At 26.6% G+C, this 15,337-nt stretch overlaps 1 protein-coding gene across 2 annotated transcripts in view; it reads right to left on the reverse strand.

The window, feature by feature from the left end:
• LOC114126146 (diuretic hormone class 2) overlaps positions 1-6,252 on the reverse strand; it is a 44,533-nt gene extending 38,281 nt beyond the window's left edge. Inside the window, exon 1 of one of the 2 annotated variants that reach the window (XM_027990029.2) lies at positions 6,101-6,252. The gene's annotated coding sequence lies outside the window, so the exon portion shown is untranslated. The remainder of the gene's footprint in view (positions 1-6,100) is intronic. The other variant, XM_050202847.1, reaches the window with a different exon arrangement.
• Positions 6,253-15,337: the final 9,085 nt, after the last annotated feature.

The following is a 15,337-nucleotide window of genomic DNA, read 5'->3' on the forward strand; positions in this document are numbered from 1 at the left end:
TTCTTGTATACTCGAGATCAGAGCTGGATAAAAATGTATATTGTGTGGACTTATAACACAGTTGGTTATGGTATGGCGTGGCTCAGCGGCCAAACGTATAGCCCTATAAGCTATGATATCAAAGAAAGCTAACCAGGTGTTGTTGTTGTAAAATATCGTTCGGTTTCTTTGTGGCTCGAATTGTTATTGACGTTGAAATCGAATTTTCTAATTAACAGAATTTATGAGTGTGTTTGATGTGATTGTGTTGTTTTCAGCAGTATAATTTAATTCGTTAAATAGCAGGTACTGATTTTCAGGAATCTATGAACAATTGGTTGTGAATTTATTATAATAAAATAAAAGTTAAACGACACTGCTGATAAACTACACTGGGAATACGAACGTTATATCGTGGAAACCCTTTTAAACTTGGTACAACCTTGTTTCGATTGTTGTTTACACGGTTGACTTTCACTTAACGTCTCACGTTTTCGTATAAGTAAATAAAAACTTAAACTTTTGTATTGATATAAAATTACAAATTAAAATGGTTAAGTTAAATAAAGTCTAGATAAAATCGATGAAAAATTTTGAATAGAATAGAATTCTATAAATATGTAACAACTAAAAAAAAACACAAATAGCTTTTAAAATTTTACCGAAACCGATATTATGTGTGAATTTGTTTGTTATTACTTATTAGCATTAGGGACTTCTAGAAATTTGCATATTTACATTTTATACATATTCATAATTCTAGGGTATTAACGTTAAACTTTTATTTTGCAAATTTTACTTTTTTTTTCATTCAAATTAAATATTTATTCAGCAATGTACAAGCCATATTTTGTTCTATTAACTGATATATATTATACAACTACAAAGCTACAAAGGCTATGTATAATTTTATTTTAATTGCATTTTACGTCGGTCAGACCGGTCTCTGAGAATTGTGAAGGTTGAAAATATAAATTATTACAAATTTATTAAAAATCATAAGAAAAAGTTTTTAATGACAAATAAAATTGTAGTATATTGTAGTTAAACTTACTGCATACAAATCCAAAATCGAAACGCCTACATTTTCTATTATTATGTATTCAATCCAAGACCTCTAGTAGAAGTACGCCCTGAATGATCGGATTGCGATACTCTCGATATTGTAAATCAGTAAAGTTAAAATTTTAAACGTAATTTAAAATTATGATTAACGCACCAAAATTCGACGATTCGTCTGTACCGTTTACGAATTCGTTCAACATAATAATACATTGTAAAAAAATAAAGACCTTATGATGATGATAAAGTGACTATAATTTTATGCATTAATATTTTTGGTACTCAACTGGTTGGGTATACCAAAAGCATTATTGTTATTAATTATTATTATTTACTTGAAGACTAATGAGTATATAAACTGAACACAATAATCATATTAATATGTTGCTCGGATGAGAATTACACACACTAACATACAACTATCGCGTCACCGAATATTCAATTTAACGTTAAACTGTAATAATGATTTGGCTTCGCAGTATGTGCACATCGGCACAAGCTGCGTAGATTTTCCCACTCTACGTACATCACGATCTCACCACAGAGTGTCATTTCAAAAATAATCATTTCGCGCCAAAACCATTACTAAGGCACGTATCCGTGATCCCTACGAACCAATAGTATAAACAATTTCCTAAGCCGTTGTAGTGCGTTTATTAGAAGGCAAATACTGCGTGCTTGTGTATGCGTATGCGTGAAATGTGCAATATGCAATGTGCACGGTGCACATCATAACAGTGTACTTATTATAGGTTAACTTAGGTTAGGCCATCTCTGTATGAATGTATAAGTACAAGTACGCTCATCAACACGGTAAAATTGTGTTGGGATTTCGTATGAATAAAAAAATTAAAAAAAAAAAACAAATTAGTGATTATAGTAGGTACCAGATTTATTGAAATATTTTTTATTGAAACATCTAAGATGCCGTTAAGGTAAATTATTGTTTGTCAGAATAAATTGATACATAGTCGATTCTTCAGCACAGCAAACAATAATAATATTTAAAATGTGTGCAAAAGTGTACAGTTTAGTCTCTAAATATTGAGCCGATCATTGGTCATAATTAGGACTGGCATTTCAATGAACTTGCGTCTTTTACGGAACGCTTAACACTATTTTATTCTATCTACAAATGTGTTTCAAAGTGCATACAATATTTTAATAATGAATAAATTTTAAGTTTTCGAGTATATTTTAACGTTTTTATGGATATTTTAATTTTTAGCTACCTCTAAAAACATAATACAAATTAAAATTTTTAAAATTTTTATTTCAAATTGAAATACAAAAGTCAAACATATTTTTTTCAGTTCAACCTCTTATAAATCATAATGATATTATTTAAATACCAAAAATTAAAATTAAAAAAAAATTCTAGTTTGTTTTATTTAGTAGAATTATTTAGTCTTGGTCATAAATACATTTTTTAAGAGAATTAAAATAGCTGTTTAAAGCATTATAATCTAATCCTTAGTCATAGTATACCCTTTTTTTTACAAATTCACAATAGCCGGTTAATAAAACTGTCTGTCGATTGGTAATAAATAGGGTTTTTAATTCGAAGTAGTATTAATTAAAAAAACCCTATTTTTATTGTAAGATAAAAATATTTTTATTTATTTAATTATTTGGTGACTTTAAGTATTAAAAAAAATGTACAATTTATTTCGATAAACTGTTTTCAGAAGAACATTGACTGATTACTTTCTAAAAAAATTTTTATAAGGACAAAATACATCTTTAACATACCGATGCGTATTCCATAGATAAAAATTATCTTTTTTACCATAATAAATTACGTAGCTATGATGTATTACATAATATTTTATATTTTACACAAACTATATATAAAAAAAGAAGAGCTGTTTATATTTAAATATTGCAGATCGGCCTAAACAAACATTGGATTATGAACTTTAATCTAGACATTTTAAAAGAAGTATAATATAGAAAAGAAATATGTATTGATTATATTGCACCTAGTAATATCATTTTACGGATCAAAACACGCGATGTAATGATCGCCCAAGTAAAATATTTTTCTATACGAATTTCAACGGAATGAAATATATTTTGGTCGATTGAATACAGTTTTGTCTATATCTTTCAATTCAAGCATTGCGAGAATAGCATACTCGAGAAATATCACATTTTTATTTGATTGAAAATACCTACTGTTTTTTTAATTAATGATTTTTGTTTTTGTTGAAACGTATTTTGACGGTTTCTTGGAGATATTTCCCAATTCAATGTATTATAAAACCACAGAATTCAACACACCGTTAAACTCTAAATAGTATATCTCATTTGATCTTTTCCAACTACAAACATTAAACATTTGAACGTAGGCACCTATCCAAATCATTTATGAATTATATTGAAATTATCAAATATTGAATACTGACTACTGAGCTTTCAATGTTAATTGAAAATAACTTATTAAAAACGAAAATCCTTACCGTTATTAAATTATATCTTATCGTAGCGTATTGTTTTATCAAAATACATTGTTGAAATGAAATATACTTATTTCAATATTTTTGTCCATGGATTTTTTTTCCAACGATAATAATGATTTTTTTCTCATACACATACGGTCAAACTTTACCCAATATAATATTTGTCAGGATGTGAAATATTTTGATAAGATTAACAATATTTAGATTTACAATTCAAACTGTTATAAATTATAATATTATGCATACGTGAAGGTAGTATAAATTGTACGAAACCCTTATCGGGGTCGCACTTAATGAGTAAATTATTAATTTATGGACCGGAATATATAATATAATTATTATTTATAAACGCGCATTGTTACGCCGGTGTAGATATAATTCGATAGCGAAATCTGTTCACCAGAGATTTTGATTACTTTCTAATACGTAAGTAATAAACACTAACCCGCTGCCTTTTTAACGGTATAGTAAGACTCTTTGAAAAACAAAATGTTTACTTTATTGTTATTATTTGATAATTAATTCGTTCGTTTTAATAAGTTGTACTCGATTAAAATTTTTAATTTAATGAAACCCCAACAAATATTCAAAATTAATTGATCACGCTCACTCGGTTCCACTTATAATTTTAAGTGTACCTACATTTTATATTTAACACTGTTTAAATGTAATTTTAATTGAATAATATAAATTTTAATACTTGTATGTAATCTTAATGAATTGCACAAATATTATTATTATTATGAATCATAAACGAAAAATTAACACCGCGGGATTCTACAACCGATTGTACAAATAATTAAAGATTTATTTTTATTTCCTGTTATGTAACCGGAAAACAGGTATACAAACGTGATCCCTTCATTTTTGTACAATTATACAGTATAAATTATATATTATTTCGTGAAAATTAAATGTGACTAATTATTTTTAATGACAAACGAAACAATTTAACATAATAAATTCAGCAATCGATCAAAATATTAGCTCTTTTATTAACACAATTTATTATGGTTCTGTTTTATTAAATTAAAGTAAATTTGATTATACAAAATAGTACGTGCGATCTTATTTTATGTCTATCTATAATTAATTAGCAAATAAAACCATTTTTAAAACGTAAAAAATTATAATGCATATTTTAAAATGTTAATTTTTTTTTTATTTTAGACTTTTTTTTGTCAGGTTAATTGAGATTATTTATTTAACAGTGATTTTTTTTTTTTGTATGATTTACAATATGATATTAGACGTAAAATTAAAGTTTCATTATTATATAATGTATTTGAGTATTGTACATATAAATTACAGTATATGAACATAAAAAAAATATTTGGACGCTTGACGGTAAATAATTTATTTTTTCAGTAAAAATGAGGTAGAAAAATTGGTTAGATTTATAACACGAAGTCATGAAATCTTAGGTTTTTTAACTGGTCAAATTACATTTAAATCAAAACATAAGCTCTAGAAAACACGTTTCTACTGGATAATCATACATATTATATTAATTTTCATTATCTAATATCTTCCGATAATAATAATAATATATTATAATAAAAACTATCAGCTGACGTATATTATACATATTCATTTACAAACAATATAATGTTAATTAATTATAAAAATCAATTGTTTGTATAAATTTAAATAAAGATATAAGTATAATCATTTAAAGAATATTTAAATACAAAAATTCAAATTTTTTTCTTTTCTTTTATTTAAAATAGGTTGAAATTTCAGTTTTTTAATGTAACAAAAAGGTAAAATATTAAAATAATCCAAGTATCGATGTTTGTTAAATTATCTTCATTAAAACTATAGTTCTAATAAAAAATACTTAAGCTATATCCCAATTTTATGTATTAATATTGATTAAGACTATTGTTCTAGGTACATTATTATCATGCAATAAAATCATACAAGAAAAGTCAGCCGATAATAACCGAGCCACAATATTCTTACTAGGATGTCACATAGCCAAGTATTTAAATGCAAATAAAGTAGTAGGTATGGTAAATATTTAGTTTGAAAGTTATTTTAATACGATCACTTGAATACTTTACGTGGTTAATAGCAATATCGAAATGTAAAATATAATTTGGTGGATCATCTCTATGATGGTCTCAGCGTTTGCAGTTTAAGTATCGTCGTTTTATACTATATTATCTGTAAGTTGGGAGGATGAAGCTGTGCATTTTTTTTTTGGTTATTCAATAAAAACAGGTAATTTATACAAGATTAAGTGAAGTAATCCAACGATCATGTATGTACAGTTTTAATCTATTTATATTTGGCATTTTCAATTAAATATTTAAAGAACTGAAAATTTACATTTTGAAAAATATTGTAACGTTCTATTTAAATTTTGGAATTTTAAAATATATCGTAGTCGCTACGCTAGAATTAATTAATTTTTGCTCTTGGGTGCATGTATTATATTATTATTTATGATTTTTCGTATATGTAGGGGTGCGTCACAACATCATCAATCAGCTTACATATTGTAATAATATTATATTTTTGTCGGTTTTTGGGGTACATAATTATCTTTTCTAATTATATTTTATATAATATACACAGACGCAGGTACTTACCGATGATATCCCGACTGAAAGCGAAGTCCGCTGCAGTAGGAGGTATACGTGGTACAGTGGCTGTTGCTCCAACGACCGTGATACTTGTGAAATGCCGATCAACTTGTGGCGCTCGTTTATACTCCGCGCGCTGAAACTCGATGGGACTTCGGGGGGTCGGCCGGGCGGACCGTCCACGGCGGTCGGGTAGCGATTGCAGGGGGGATGCTTTTCGTCTACGCCACAACGACAACGCCGGTCGACCAATCGGAAACCGTTGTTTGGACGATTCATCCGCACCCGCGTACAACACGTTAAACCCCCTACACCCCCGTACACGCGTCTACGTCACCGGTCGACTCGGCTATAATAATAATTATAAATATTTACTAATGTTTTCTATCACATTATGATAGTAATAAATAAATGTGGATAAATAATAATGCACGGTTTGTATTTGAATTTCCCAACACAGAAAAAAGACTGCATTTATATGACCCAAAAATCCAAAAATATTTAAAATATATACACGAACAATATTGTTTTTCAACTCTTCTGTCTTATATTTCGTCTGAAAATACTTTTAAAACAATACTACGATTTAATTTCTTTTTTTCGATTTCTCCCAAAATATTATGGTAGTTAACGCCTCACGAATTAAGAATGACGAAATAGAAGTTGGTTTAGGTTTTAAATTCTTTGACGAGTCGAATGGTTTTTTCATTTGGAAATTACGAATATTCCAATAATATATACGTGTATATCGTATATGTGAATATATATTTTAAAGTTTTCTTTGGATATTATAATAAGATTTAAATAATTATTACTGAGTGATGAGAACGGGATTAATTCGACAGGTGGAGTTCCATATTACTTACTATATTATTATGTTTGCAAAGATAAATTAGAAAAATGCCAATACTTTGGAAATAAGGCAATATCTTAAAAAATAATGTACGTGCCTTATCTTAAAAAAATTATTCTGTCTTCGTCCTTTACCTCTTTTATACTTCTTTATCATTTTCATCTCGAGACGTTTCTTGGGGTTTGCGGGGTCGGTCGCCCCGTAACCACCCATGTGCTATATCACACGCGATTTTTTGTGGATTGCGTCAAAAACTATTGTTTTCTTTCCATTAACTCGTGTTTACACGTATTAGACATTTAATAAGCTTACTCGGTGGGAAAAAAAAGTATTCCGCGGTATACGCGTATCTATACGTACATGGCATGTATATTGTTGTATACTTACCTGGTGCAAAGTGCTTTAATTCTATCGGGGATCACATGTATATATAAGAATTTCGCTGCAATAGGAAAACATGATTCCGTCGCTGTACTAATGTAGTGGGTGTTGTCGAGGATTTCCAAAAACACATATTATATAATGTATATACTACTCGTATATACGGTTATCTGCTATTAGCTAACGCACAGTACTCGCAAATTATACGAATAAAAGTATATAGCGCTATATGAAACTTTATTTAATAATTAATTAAAAATGTATTTAGGTGGAATATTTGTTTAATCGTAAATTTTCTCTAAATTATTAAATATGATCTATTTGAATATTATAAATTAATTTTAACGATTTGAAAATCAATGGACCATTCCTATTCTACGTGAGCATAATCTGATCGAATATAATATAAGTATGACGTGGAAAAAAATATAAAAACATAATCCTTTAGCTAATAGATAAGTACTTATTCACTTGGAATGACAAAAATCGATTATGAAAATTCTTATACGCCCAAGTTACCTTTAAGGTATTACTGTTAAGATCGCAATATTTTCAATACTCGAGTGTTGTCAAATATTTATTATTTTCATTATTATAACCTTCAATAATTCAAAAAAAAAGGTACAAATGCATAAACGCACTCATACGTATATAGGTAGACAGAGTGGTGTCTGTCTGTAATTTTCTTAATACATATAATATAGATTCGTATGTCAATTATATATATATGTAAATAATAATTAGTATTTGTATGTCGATAATTAAGGTGTGGGACTACGTTTCATTTTTTAAAAAAAGTCTCTATTATGACGGTAGGTTCCTTCCCCCCAAAAAATGCTGCTTATATCACCGGAGAATCGTGATAAAGTCGTTAATTAAAAGTTTGATGTATTCAACTGTTGATCCAGAGGGTCGTAGCCCATTTGGCTCCCATTTTCCTAAACGGCTCCCGTTTTACAAAAAGATCAATTTTCAAACGGCTCCCGTCAAAAAGATTTTACGATCAGGTAAATTTCCAAACAGCTCTGGATTTTACAACACAAGTTCATTTTCATTTCATACCTTGATTTAAAACTGTCTTAAAAGAGGTGTGGTAAACTTTTGTTGGTGTAAACTAAGTAAATTATAAAACGTATGTAGAAGAATCATATATTGTGAATTTTTTATTAGAATAATATTAAATTTTAGTAGAAATATAAAAAAAAATAATTCACTTCGCAATTTGTTTAGGCAAATTTTTTATATACCTAATTCATACGTGTTATGTTCACTAGATGAAAATGTGTCTCTTAATGAACTCTAGTTATTTTAAAAATTTAGGTGTACTGACATGAGTGAGCTTTAATTTAATTTTTTTTCTACGGGAGCCGTTTAGGTATTTACCTGTTTGTTAGACCTTTTTTAACGGGAGCCGTTTGGAAATAAGCAAACAATAGACGGAAGCCGTTTGGGATCCGACGATCCAGAGTTTTCGGAAAGATTTAACCTAACCTAGATTCGAGTAAAAAAAAATGTGATTATTATGTCGAACTACATGTCCTGAATAAAAAGTACATTTAATATTTATGTTATAATTCAAACAATAATAATACTACTATGAACTATACGTCAAAAGCGTTAAATTCATACGGGTCGTCTGATAATATTATAGTCATGAAAAGGATCCGTTGTTTTACATGCGGCAGGCCATAGCGATATATTGAAGTGTTACAATTATTCTTATTTACTCAATGAAAACGGCTACAGACAATAAGTTTAATTGTATGACGAGGAGAATAACGCATATGCATTTATGACGATTTTTATCACTTGTATTAAAATAATATTATATTACAATCAAACCGTTATCGCGCGAACATTTATTACGTTATTTACTCCACAGATAAATACGACACAATAATAGTTTCTATCGTTAATCAGACTTTATTGCATAGAACAAATGATACAAAATAAAAACACTAAAATTGATCGCGAGAAAGTTAAACCAATCACTTGGATAAAATACTTTAATATATTAATGTTATACATGCATATAAGGCGATTTTATTATGGTAATTGGTAAAAACTCTTTTCATCGAAACGCTTTTTGAAATATTTTTTTTACTTAATTTCAAGTTATTACAAAATCGCATTTTTGAATGGATATTTTCCAATAATATTATTAATGTATAAAAATCGATTTTTAATAAGTTGTTAATTAGTTATAATTTATAACTATTTAAAGTTTAGATGTGTGGAGAGAGACATAATATCTCTGGGGTATGCCATAAAATTTAAATTCGCTACTTTTCTCATCTAAATTTGAAATACTTTTAACTATCAAACTAATTAATAACACCATCACTCAAATACACGTGGAACTACATTTGAAGATCAATATTTTTATAATAAAATAGAAATTCTCTAAAATATTCAGTGAATTATTAAAAACAGAAATTGATAACAAATAAACAATTTTGTTTTTTAAGAATGTTGTTATGTAATGTTTACAAATTACCTATCTAAAAAAGAACAACAATAAAATTCAAGAATGTTGATACTCTTTGATAGAATGAATGTTTATTTAAAAAAAAAAATCACAGGAACCCACACATACATATTAAAATATTTTAATACAATATTAGTGTTATAAATAACTATTAAATGTTGCTTTAATCGTTTTATACACGTTGTTCATACGACTGCAATAATTCACTGCTCATTAATAATTTAATATTATCGTTAAAATTTTACTTTATGCAATAGCAGTATTAAATCGAGTACCTATATTATAGTTGATAATATATAGGTGTTTACGTATTGTTTAATTATTAAAATTAATGTATAAAATAATATAATATTTATTATTTTATTAATCCGTGAATTTGTGTAAACTCTATTTCTTTAGTAGTTTAGTCGTAAAAAAATTGAACATTATAATATTAGTATAATAAAAAACATTAAACATATTATTTTGTGTACACTAATCGAAGTATTTATATTTTAGTTTTAGTATTTAGTGGTTGAAAATAAATAAAACTGATATGCGTACCTATTACGTAATGCGAGCTGAACTGACAAAAAATATATACGTAATATATATATATATATAAATGTATGTATAAAAATAATATTTTTAATAACAATATTATAATTAAAGCTTTTACTTATATTCAAATTTTTTATTGTTGGCCAAAAATTATTAAAATTGATAAAATAGTATGAATATTTAATAAAAATATATTATACTCATTGGCACTGTACGCGTGTAACAATAATAAAATAATTGAAGTATTCAAAGATACTGATTATTTTTCTGTGTCTTTACTGTATTGTACTGAACGATTAACTGCCGGAAAAATAAACAGTTACTCTTATTATTTATACATTATTTTTACCATAATGTATTTGGATATTTTTATTAATCTGAATCGAAGGTCAGAAATAAATTTCAAATTTAATTCTGTGTTATTTTGTAATGACAGGGATTTAAGTTGAACGTCGATGTTGGGTTGACATGGAGTGTATAACAGACACAAGCGAGACTGATCTCATTGGTCAATTTAAATTGGCAATATGTAGTTAGCGTTCGCTGTGGTCCACGAGAACGTTTTTTTGTTCGTGACGTATAAAATATCGTTACATTAAATTTTATTATTTACACGTTTAATAAAAGTTTTAAATGTATTTAAAAAAACCAAGGAAATTTTTCTGCTGTATAGTTGGTGTTGAGCGACCTCACCATTGGGTATAAATTAATGCTGTAATCATTAAAGAGTAATGGATTTAATAATTAATGACACACTGTAAAAGTGATCCACTGAATGATTAGTTACAGACACTCGAAACTTATTAAATGGTAGATCAACGCAACTTCCTTGGTTATAAAACATTAAGCTAAGGACTTATTGGCTATTGTCGAGTATCAATAAAATATTATTGATTCAAAGAATATTAAAAATATATATATATATATATATATATATATATATAATATAATAATTTAATAGTATGATTATATAATATATAATAGTTTAAATGTATAAATGTATTCAAAATTTTTATTTGAATATAAAAATTAAAAATGTCACGAACTTTTATGAAAAAATAATTTATATATTTTCCTAATTTTTATGAATTTCAAAGAGTCAAAATACCATTAAAATATTTTTAAATCATATGATATATTTGTATAAATAATGATATTTGTTAAAATTTTCAAGTTCATGTCTACGGTTTTTGAACTACAACAAAATAACAAATATTTGATGTTTCGTAATTACTTCATTTTTTCATATTTTTTCCGATTAATAGTCAAATATGGAGAATATTTATTAATTGCTCCAAAAATAATGATAGAAACGAAAGAACATCATTAGTTTTAAATCAATACATCCATCATGCATTGAAAATCTAAAATAAATATAGTAGGCACAATAAGACCTCACTAGTCTGACAACTTAGTAATTTGACAATTTATTTTTTACATTCCTCTTTTTTATGCATGAGAAATGTCATTTATAAACTTGACTTTACAACCTACACTATATTATGGTTTAAAAACTAAAGTGACCAAAAATTTATAAACTAAAAAAGAAAACTATAATATATTAAATTATAAATTAAATAATATACAAATATATATTTTCGCATTAATAATATATTGTTTTTTTTTTTTTTTTGTCGAGCACTCAATAATTTGACAGACACTTTCAATCTGACCTCATCTGGTTGCACATAAGTAGGACTACCAAAGTCTTACTATATTGAAAAAAACAACTAAATACATTGTTTGAATGAGAATGTATTAATCGAGATGAAGAATTAAACGGTCTCACTGTATATTACATTGTCAAACGAAATAAACATCTAATTTCAAGTATGTATATTGTATAGTATAATTTTTGACTTATAAAAATGTTGATATTTATAGGTAATATTATAATATGCATGTCAGATACGTAAACTAAAAGCATATTATACGGATAGTTTTGAGCTTCACGGGGATTAAGGAAGTCTTTAATTTTCGACGAAATATTATACATTTGTCTACCGCGCGTACACGATACCACCAGCAATAAGTAATTATTTATTTTATTTTCAACGTAAGTACATTTATTTATTGTAACCAGTAACCGCTAACAATACGAAAACGAAATTATTGAAATAATTAAATGTTTAGTCAATGTCCTTACTCAAAAATCGAGGTTTCCAATAATTTGAACTTAAAAAGTAAAAACAAATATTCTGGGACTAAAAAATGTATATAGACAGGTATGTAATTTAGTATTACACGGTATTAAATTTTACTCGAGATTATACGAGTTGCCTGTATATAATACTGGTAAATAATAATAATAATAGAGATTACAGGAAACAATACTATTTGTGAATGTGTAATTTAATTTATTGTGTACCTAATTCAACTATACAGTAACTCGTGAACGGCAATAATGATCATTAAATTTATACTTAATTGCGTATAAAGGTTATTTTAAGCTTTAGAACATACGATTTATTATAAATTATAATTGTATAAATCAATAGTTCATCCAATCTTTGGATTAGTGAACACTATTGGAATTTTAATGTAGCTCATATGATCAGTTTTATAACAATACGTATAATTTATTAATCAATTGTTTTATTTATTACCTTTTTTTTTTCAATTTAAAATGTAATATTATATGAAATTAATATTGATTATCTGATTAAATTACTATTAAAAATGAGATCCAAAATATTTGATATACATCAACTTATTGTTATCACGAGAATTATAGTACGTATTTTTGATTGTGTTCAAGTTTTTTAAAAATGTATAAATATAATAAACATATATATATATATATGTTTTAATAATTGTTGGGCCACTTGAATTTATGTCGTGATCCAGTGTTAATACAAATTTAAATAGGTACTCATTATATTAAAACGACACTCATTAAGTATTATTAAAATAATTATCGAACATTTTATTTCATTATTGTTTTGCTTCATACATGTTTAAAATTGTTACAATATTATAGATCTATACATCACCCTTGAAGTCAGAATGAAACGAAACGAGATTTCAGTATCCGGTATCTGTATCCTTTCTGTAATACTTTCATCGTACTTGTACTGTTATTTGTTTTGCTTTTCATGTGCATGAACATATTTTTACCACATTATGTTTTTCACTCTATTAAATATTAATAGTCTACTTCAAAACTTAAATTATTTACAGATCGCGTCGCCAACAATGGTTTTTTCTTCGACACAATAATTTAATTTTTGTATAATATATTATAGTATTATACACGTAGATATCTGTGTCATACCCAATGTATTGTATTATTATATGTATCAACTTGGGATTTAAATTTTTTAAGAGGATTTATTATTAAATTCCCTCGAGAAATACATTTTGTTATAATATTAAACAAAACATAAGGCTACATACGTCATCATCAAAAACTACGAAAGCAAGGTTGGTCAATTTTGATGGGTAATCGAATTGGTTTTTTTTTATTTTACAAATGATATATTGATATTGACATCGATAGTACTCGGATAATTGTATTAAAAAAAGCTAATATTCTCCTAACCTATTTTTGCACATAATATGTTCTAAAAAAAAAGGAAAAGAAAACAGTGTCTAGAGAATAAGACATTCGTGTTACGATTGCACCAGATCCACACATATTAATAAATTGGACGTTGAATTGCCTATAGTTTACTCAGCTTACTCGTTAGTTTACGTTTAAGTTTTAATATTCATATTCATTTAACTTTTTAAATCGTAAAATCGAGTTTATTATTCGTTGTTGAGAAATTAAAACGGAATACGACTTATTGTTTAGTGTTAATTTGAATTAAAATTAAAATAAGTTGATAGAAAAAAAAACATATTGTTTAAGTATGCGGATTTATGATCGTTAAACTATTTATGACAATTATTTTGTACATTTCATAATAACACTACCATAAAATGTATTGGAGATTTGTTATTTAAGCAATATATAAATTAATATGAACATTTACAGTAATTATTTCGAAAATTACATTACCTACCATCTGTGTCAAAATCTCCCAATTAATAGACATTATTTGTGCGCTGTATAAATTTATTATTGTGACGCAAACGGGTATGAAGCACTTTTACTGCTTTCCACAGGCTTAACACAGACACATCTATATCGTAAGGCAATTAGGTTCCAAGCTCCTGTTTTCGGATATATAGCTAAACGAGTCAATATAATACCTATCAATAATAACTCGTAGATTTGAGTAAGTCGGACGAATTTTAACCGTCGCGCCGGTCTATTATATTATGACCACACGCCTACGAATAATTGTTACAGATAATTTATTACACGATATAGGTATATATTAAGTGCTATTACGCACAAAACAGAATTGGTCACTGCGACGCCGAACGATAATCGGTTACACGTAACTACATGCAAATAGACCGAATAGAATATAAATATAGTTTATATATATGATGCACCCCTAAACACATATTCGTCCGTTTTTTTCTAATGTGCGTTTATTAAAATTCTGATTTTGAGAATTTTTAAGTTAACTTAAATAGCTTAAGACCATATTTTAAAATGAACGTGTATAATTAATATTAATCTTTGAGAACTGATTTATAATATTATTTATTTAAGTCATTTGACGTTGACAGATTTAAACCGAGTACCTATCTATGTTTATTTTATTTTAAATTTACGATCATCAACTATTTCATTTAAAAATTTTATCCTTATTAAATAAAGGCTAATATAAAAAAATTAATTAGTTTTTATTTTCGATTAACATAAATAAACATTTTTGAAAAAAAAATCATTTGTTCAACAACTTTTAAAAGTACGTTTAAAAAACGGAAGTTAATAATTTAAAAAAGAAATTTTTTCTCAACATCATAGGAAACTTTTTAAATGTTAGTATCTATTTTAAAATACGGCCTTAAAGTAATCTCGGAAATTTAAATAATATAATATAAATGAAATAATTGAATAAATGTAAAATTAAAGAACAAA

This window comes from Aphis gossypii, chromosome 3 (assembly GCF_020184175.1).
Source record: "Aphis gossypii isolate Hap1 chromosome 3, ASM2018417v2, whole genome shotgun sequence".
NCBI lineage: Eukaryota > Metazoa > Arthropoda > Insecta > Hemiptera > Aphididae > Aphis > Aphis gossypii.